The following is an 8,738-nucleotide window of genomic DNA, read 5'->3' on the forward strand; positions in this document are numbered from 1 at the left end:
TAAGATTAGAGTTAACAGGAAAAAGTGAAGAACCAAAGTGAAAGGTGGCAAATGCCTTGTAATGTTCCAGCAGGATCAGCAGTGTGCTGCTTGAGGAGGACTTTTAAGTGACTCCCCTCGAGGCAAGTAGAAATGATAAGATACATCCTCTCTTGGTCACTTTAGTGAGGGAGGTAAGGCTAAGGAGCAAAAATGTGGCTATGGGAGCAAGAGAGTCTGGTTTGCTGAATAAAACAAAGAAAAAGGAAATCCTAGATGTCCCAGGACTGGAAGAATGCACAGTGAGTAATGAAGCCAGAAATATGCACAGCACATCTAGACCTATGTATTTTTGTGCAGCCCATCATGAAGAATGCTTGAATTCTTTAAAAGCCTGTAAACTACTTACTGTGTAACCTTTAGAAAAATGAACTCCAAGCCCTGAGTGCCCACATGGCTGAAAACAGTCTGTTTGACCTTCTCTGTAACATAAGGATCAACACTGGTCCTGGGAGACCTGTATTTCTGGGAAGGGCTTGGCAGACTGTGCTTAGAGGCATATTAGCAAAGGCCAAGGAGGGCTGGTGCTCCTGGAAGGCTTTAGAGTACCAGTCTCCAGCCTTGGGTGTCCTAAAAAGGCTGTCAGCACCGCACTTCAAAAGATGTCATTGCTTTTATGTGCTAATGTGCTCTCAGACACACAGCCAGGCTCCCCGAGGCACTGGTTTGCTGTGTGACTCTCTATCCAGAGCTAGGTTGGGGTTTTGAGCAGTTTGGTCCTTCCAGTCCTTTAAGAAAGATGTTGCTGTTTCTTAGCAGTCTGATGTTGTGGATACCCTGGCCATGAACCCTTTGATACCAGGCAACCTACAAATAAAACTTCTTCCCAGGCTGCATTCAAGGCTTTGGGGTCTAAAGACAGTCAAAATTATTGAGGAGAGAGGAATTGTGTTTAAACAATAATCTATTATTTTAAATGTTTCCCCATCTCTCGCTTATTTGTTTTTTTTGTGGACAGTACTGTTCCTCAGAGCTTTGGCAGCAGCTTTCAGACACCAGAGAAACCCCTTTTTGTTTGGGATGTTTGGTTTTGCTCTGTCTCTGCAGTTTGCTTTATATGGTGCTCATTTCTGCACAGTACCTCAGTAATGCATTGCAGCTAGGAGGTATAGCTTAATATTCACCCACTCCTTCCCAAGAGGATAGATGTGTGAGGGAGGCTTTTCTTTCAGGAGGCTCTTTGATGTTTCTGCGTGTCTATGTGTGGTCATGTTTATAACTAGTGTAAATGCCTGGAGCACAGTGGACAGTGAAGCCAAGAGCAAAGAAACAGAACATAAATTTCAGTGCATCATAAAGCTTATCACAGTCCTGTCCAGCTCTGTTTTTTAATGGAAGCCAAAAATTTCAAACTGGGTGCAAGTGGCCCAAGTCTGAATTTATATGTGAACATGAAATGGAACAAGACTGAATATTTAGGAGTCTGTACAGCATTTTAAACAACTAACCAAGAGACATCCAGTTGCAATACAATATTAATTTAGTGCAGGCTAAAATATGGCTCTTGCCTAAATGGATGAAAGAGGCAGGAAGAGAAAATGATAAAATTTAAAGGATGGTGCTGAATACTTAAATTGGCTGTTTAGCAGTGGGATCACAATAACCTGTTATGTGGCTGTTCACCCCCAGGCTGAAATGCTTGAGGCATCCTTAAGCCCTTTGAAGCTACAGTGGGATCTTTTATTTTTCCTTGTATTTTTTTCCTTTTTGAGCTACATCTGTGTGTTTTTCAGGTTCCAGAAAAGTTCTTGCAAAGTGTACTTACAGTGTCAACACAGTTCTTACATTTTTAAAAGCCAGCACTAAATTTAGTACTAAATTGATGCTTCTTGGCAGGCCCAGAGGGTGGATTGGGGCCAGGCAGGAGAGGCAGAGCTCTCCTCTCATCCAAGGTATTTCTTACCAGGCAGGACAGGCTGCAGGGAAAACCTTCCAGTGCTGCTGTTCACACCACATTTGTGTTCAAACCCAAGGTCTGTCACACTCTGTGCTTCTGCCCCACAGAGAAATCAAGGCCAGAGCCAGCTTTGCGAGCTTGCTGCTGTAGCTGCATGATGCTTCATTACCTGTCCCCACACTCTGGGCTGCCAGAAGTGAAATGAGTGACTTGATCCTCTGACCAGCTGGAGTAGCTTTAAGGATACCTGGGCTTAGGTGGGTGCAGCAATGAGCAAAAAAAACAGTTCCTTTCCAAACCTCAGCCTTGGGGCTGGTCCACAAACAGTAGTGTAACAGATTTTATAGTCAAATCAGAAGTAAATCTACAGTTTGGCTTCTTGCACAGGTTGCCCAGAGACATCAGTTTAGTATTGGTTACGCTTGCATCCTTTAGGCAACAAACTCTTTCCAGACCAGTTACAGCACACCTTTTTTTTTTGAAAGACCATGCCCATGTGGAGTTTTAAAATGATTAAATGTGTTCCCTCTCCATGAGGTAACTACTCACTATTAGGGATTCACATGTAATGGCTTATTTGATTTCGTTGTCCTAATTTTAGTTTCTCTTGCTGGATCTTGCTGATGGTAATATTTGTCAGAGCTGCCACTACTTTTGAGCATGTCACTTCTCTTTCTGCAGGTATCTTTGAGTGTAGTGGACCAAACTCCTTCATTTTTGGTCCTCAAACATTTTTCCAAGGCTTCAAGCATCTCTCTTCTGGCCAGTCAGTGAAGTACTGACATTAAACTGACAGAAGCACATCCATCAAGGTCTCACTGGTGTTACAGCCCATGTTCTTGTTGAGCTGCTTGGATGGTTATTTTTCAAAGAGAAGAGTTAAATCATAGAATCATGGAATGTAGTAAATCCTGTCCCCTTTGTGAGCAGGAACAGCACAGAGACAGTGAGCTGTCCTCCTGGTGAATCATGCCATGAGTTCTTCACAGGAACTGGGTGAGAGGGAGGAGAGCAGGAGGCAATACCTTGTCTGTGACACCCTGCACCATAACCCAGAGCTCCCTGCTAACCAGAACAATATGTGTGAAGTGACCAGGGGCATAGTTGGGCTCAAAAGGCTGAAGCCCTTGGTCCTGCAGATTGCCAGTAGACATGTTAGCCATACATTTCTAGTGGAACTTTAGTATATGTTTTATAGAAACATTGGGAAGTGGAAAAAACCCCACTTTCTCCACTGCACAGCTCCTGTAAGGATCATGCTGCCTCAGGATAGGATTCAATCCAAGCCTTCTTTTATTGGGCCTTTGTTTATTTAATAGATGTACATGTGAAACCTGAGGGATTTGACACAGACATTTTAAGTGAATTCTTTGCACTTGTTAGGAAGATGCCACAGTATCCCTGTTTTCCTCACTGTCAAGACACACAGTGCCTGTGTCCTCCCTCTTGGCGTCCAGGTACTTGCAAGGGCTTTGCTTAATAGTGTTTGCCTTTCTATGGATTTTTCTTTTCTCTATAACAAATGAAATCCAGTAGGGAGCTGTTACGATATTCAAAAAACCAGTCCTCTATAGTTCAGTAGAGCTACCACATGCAAAATTGAAGCTGAGCTGTAACCTCGACCTAATAGGGTCTCTGGATACAGACATGTAATTTTATCTGTTGGCTGGTACCATTGATTTCCCATATTGGATGGAAATACTGGAGTTATTAACTGTTTCAAATCTACTGCCAGAGAGTACATAGGACTTTTTATATCCTCTCCTCACATTCTGTGTGTTACTTACTTGGGAATGACAAAACCAGAAGGTATAGGGAGCTGCCAGCTCCTTGACAGGGGAGTGTCAGTGCTGGGTGCTGCTGCAGAGCTTGGGGGTTAATTGTGGCTCAGGCACCTGCACCAGAAATTCTGAAGCTCAGTCCCTGAGTGAGGTGGTGCTGCTGCTTCTCTGTGGGAATTGGGGTGAGTATTGAGCAATGAGACACTAAAAATGAGTGTTTGGCTTTTACCAGAAACAAAACAATCCCAAAATTATAACTTGCTTGGAAGTTTGTGGCTGAACAAAGTGCTGTCCCATAAGTTTTTCCCCTTAGTTAAAAAGAAAAAAATAGAGAAAAGAAAAAGATTATTTATTTTGATGCTGTTCATAATACAGAATTTAATTTTAGGCAGTCTCTGGAAGTGAAATGAGCTCCATGTTTGCTAAACATCTTTGCTTCCTCTTATCACAAGAGCAATTTTTTGTGGGTGCACCCAGAACTTTGCACATGTATTCAGCAGTCATTGTTCCTGTAAAGCAAGTAAACCCTACTGGATTTCTCTTTTTGAAAGCAGAGGAAAAAAAAACCCAGAAACTGTTTCAGGTGTGAGCCTAGCAAGATCTCCACTACAGCATAAAAGCTGTGCTGTGGTAGGTGCTAGGACGTTAGTATATTTTAATGTTTCTGTTAAATTTATCTGATCGTTTTGACCCCTCTGCCCTGTGATGTATCCAGAATTGTTACATGGCTTCAAGCCGTTTGAGTCCCTTGAGTTTAGTTCCTGGTACAGGCAGCAGTGCAATTGATTTGGTTTTTTGCTCCTTTAGTGATGTGAAACACAACTTGTACGTGGAGCAGCTGTTATTTGCTAGAGACAGTGATGGTGCCCAACCCTTTCAGTGCATGAATTCCCAGCGCTCGGGTACTTCCATGGTGGCAAAAGATAAGCTTATTTTAGGGTTTGGATTGCTGTACTTTCTGGGCTTAAAGATCCTCCCCACGAATCACATCTGTATGAGATGATGAGCATCCCCACCTCGCTGTCCAGCACGGGGGGCTGTGCAGGCAGAAGCAAAATGGTTAAGTGCCCCGATCTGTTAGATGGAGCTGCTGCTCGGCTCCCACATTGGCTTGTTTACCTTGGCTGCGCATGATATTCTCCCTACGTTCCTCATGGAAGATTCCATTTTTCCAAGAGGGATGAGCTCATTTGTTAAATGCTGGGAAAAAAAAAAGCAGCCGTTCTGCTTATTAATCCTCTCTGCAACCATCCTGATATGCACAACTTGCCTGTTAGGAGAGGGAAATGTATGCACGGAGTCCAGTGCACACGTGCATTTGCATTTCAAATCAGCTGAGTCAACACAATATAATGGTCCTGCCTGTAGGTCCTTAGAGAGCCACAGTAGCTGACAATGTGTGCTTAAAGGGAGGGTCTGCTTTTCTTCTTCTTTTTTTTTCCTTTTTTTTTTTTTCTAAGCCGGTTTCCATAGCCAATAGTCCTGTGTTCCAGGCGCCTGCACCGGAGCTTGCTTGGACCACTGGTGTTTAGCAGATGATTACTCTGTCAGAGTGGCTGGGGTTTTGTTTGATTTTATAAATACTGTTCATCTGGACAGCACCACCAAAAAAAAAAAAAAGAAAAGAAAAGAAACAAACCACCACCAAAACTGGCAACAGTTCAGAGAAGAGAAGCTGCTGAAGTGTTTCTGCTTGTGCTGCCACTGATGCGAGCAGCTGTTTCCATCTGCACTGCAGCATTGCAGCCTCTCCACACTCAGAGCTCCCGGAGCTCCTTGCCGGTGGAAATACGGAGGAAACTGGCCTTGCTCGCCTCTAGCTTCAAGCCAAGGGCACGCTGAGGATGGGAGGGTCGCAGTCCCTGCAGCAGGCACAGCCAGGTAGCCTGATCCGGGAGCCGTCAGAGGCCATGTAAGTGTGGATTCCCTTTGCTCTCCCCTTTCTCCCCTCCACTGCTGGGCCTGCAGCTGCTCTTAACCTGTGTGCTGCATTGAGCAGCTGACTTTGGTGTCCGAGGCCTTTGTTTAGTGCTAATTGCGTTCAGCTAGAGGCATAGTTGAGGTTTTGGAAATATGGCGAGTTGGGTTTGCTGGTGCTGCCCCAGGATGAAGGTGCCAGGCTGGGACTGACCACCTCGGTTCGTGTGTGCTGGGCAATAGCTGTGTGCCATATGTCTTGTCTTTTCATGTTTGGGGGCATAATCAATCAAACACAATGACCATTTCCAGGGAACAAAAACCCAACCCTTTTCTCCCCTCCCAAACCCACCTCTGTGTTTTCTATTTAAAATGCACAGCATGGAGCTCCATTTCACTGCTTTCTTTTTTTTCCTTTTTTTTTCCCCCACAGCTTCTGTTTGCTTTTCTCTATACAGATACTGGTTTTCAGGTCATATCACCCTTGTCAGCATCCGTCCCTGTCATGGCATTATATCCTCTGATGAATCATAAGCAAGGTGTCCTTAGATCTCTCCTCACTGAAGGCCAACTCTGAAAGATTCACTGGGGGAGGGAGGAAAAAGCAGACAATCAGTGCTTGTTCAGTTTGAGTTAGCCCTTTTTCAGATGGCTAAATCGTACATGGAAGTGCACAAATATGTATGTGTGTGCAGAAACAGCAGTGTCATTTCCCATTTGTACATAGGATTTTGTCAGTTCTTGGTGGAGGATTTAGCAGTTTACTTAGCCAACAGTCTTTCCTCTCTAACCCTCCACCCCAGACTACTAAGCTGGAATCCTAGAGTGTGGACCTTACCTCTGAATGGATTTTAGAAGAGTTGCCTTGTCTCCTTTTTTCATTTCAGTTATATAAATCATATTTATCTAACATGTCTGACTACTGTGTTTATTACTGGTCATGTATTTCAGTAAGTTTTGGGTATTTATCTACTAGGGCTAGTCTACAAACTAGCCTCATAGGTCTCTCAAATTTTCTTTAATTTCTGCTTGTTAAGGTAGGTGTGATTATAGTGGGTACATCGTTTGTATGTTTGAGATAAGTGCTTCAGTCATTGGGGAATGATAGAGCAGTAACTGATAGTTTTGCCTCTATAATAGGCTTTACAAGTAGGTATATGCTCCCTATTGTCATATTCCAGTATATCAGCAGATAGCTTTGCTTGATAGTGTCTTGTTATATTTGTAAGATACAGGCCTAACAGCATTTCTGCATCCTTTGTTCCTTTGATGTGTAGCCTCAGCAATTAAGATCTTTTCCTGTATAGGCTCATCTTACATAGTGCGAACATTGCCATATACAGCTCTTAATTCAGTGATATTGTGGAATAAATTGATGCCTATTTTCCTTTAAAGCACCATGAATTGCATTTTCGTCTGCACAAACTGGTGTTGATTTTTAGCAGTGATCCAAGCAAGAAAAGAGATGTAGCTAAAGTAGCATTCAGGTTTATCTACAATTTTCACAGCCTTTTAAGAATGCATTCTGTTGGGAGAACATGTTGATCAAGGTGTGTGTGTATATATTTATACATTTGGGGACACATGAATAAATTATATTGTCATCTCTCTCAATGACTTTTTTTATAGATAAACATACTTATCTTTTGCATTTAGTCATTCCTGTAGGGTTTCAAGATCCTTTAAGACATGACATAATCAACAGATACACTTTTAGCACAGGCACCATTCAGTAATTGTCCTTGGGAAGAGTTTGTGAAAGGTATTACTAATCTTGTATTAAATAAATCACTAAAAGGGTGTGCCATCTTCTTCAACTAAATACTCTTTGAAATGAGATAGGAATGGAGGTGTTTCTTTATCCTTGAAAGGATATCCTGGGCCTGTTTCCTGAAGCAAGACCATCCTCCTAGGATGTCATCGTCATCACTTCTGGTCTGAGGTTTTGACTTTATACCCTGATCACTGTAACTTTTACCAATGCTTTTTCAATGAGGTTACATTTAACTTACTTTGCACACACAAGCAAATTCCTTAATGGCAGTGATGGCTCAGAAGCAGAAACATCTGGCCATGTCCCAAGCAAGTTGGGCAACTGCCCATGCAGTTCCAGCATCCCTGAAGTCATCATTTCAGCCATCAGCAGAGGACTGTTGCCCAAAGGAGACAGCTTCTCCACCAAGGGAAAGCAGGGTTGGATTGGCTACCCTGAGTTCATTAGGTTAGAGAGGTGTAAATTAGAAATCATGATAGAAATATAATGACATCAAAAAAAGTACAGGGGCAAACAAGTTCCTTAAATAGCTGCTGGTTTAGGAGTCCCTCCAAAGTGTCCTGTGATCGACTTTTCACTAAACACTTGGGAAAGCTGTAGAAATAAACTGGCTTTAGAATTGATGCTGAAAAGGGGTCTAGGTTAAGATTTTAGAGTGTATCCATGATTATATATGCCCTTTTTGCATGTGTATGCCAATTTCCCAATTTTGATGTAAATTTGTTTCAGCCAGGATAAAAGTGTTTGTAATAAACCCAGTATTGATGCTGACAGCCTGGGGTATTCTGCTGCTCATTGTGCATTGTTAGCACTCACTCACTGGCAGCAGACAATTGCCCTTTTATTTAAAGAGAAAAGAAAAGTCAATTTGGAATGATAAAAAAGGGAAACCCCAAGGGAAGCCCCTGACAATAAAAGTTAACTGCAGATGAAAGTGGTGTGGCTCAGACCTCGCTGTGGATGTTATAAGCACTGTCATGTGCTTTGCACATCGCAGCAGGCACCCTGGTGGTCACAGATTTAGCTCAATCAAGAGCAGGTTTCCATCAGATAATAAATAGGAATGGGCTCAGCTGAAATAAAAGCAAATGGCAAGATGATGATGTTTAGTGTGCATGAATCTGTTGGGTGCACACACACATCTGGTGAGCTGGTGACAGTGTCCTTGTGTGCACTGTCTGTGCTGCTCTGAGGTGCCTGTGTTGTCCTGCTGAGGATGGGAACAGAAATCAGCTTGCCAAGTGCTACCACCTACATATCAATGGTCTTCTTTGTAAGAGTAATATGCTTCTATCTCTTTGTAACATTTTTTGAGTGTTACTAAACCTAG

The sequence above is a fragment of the Acanthisitta chloris genome, unplaced genomic scaffold, assembly GCF_000695815.1.
Source record: "Acanthisitta chloris isolate BGI_N310 unplaced genomic scaffold, ASM69581v1 scaffold29254, whole genome shotgun sequence".
In the NCBI taxonomy this organism is placed as follows: domain Eukaryota; kingdom Metazoa; phylum Chordata; class Aves; order Passeriformes; family Acanthisittidae; genus Acanthisitta; species Acanthisitta chloris.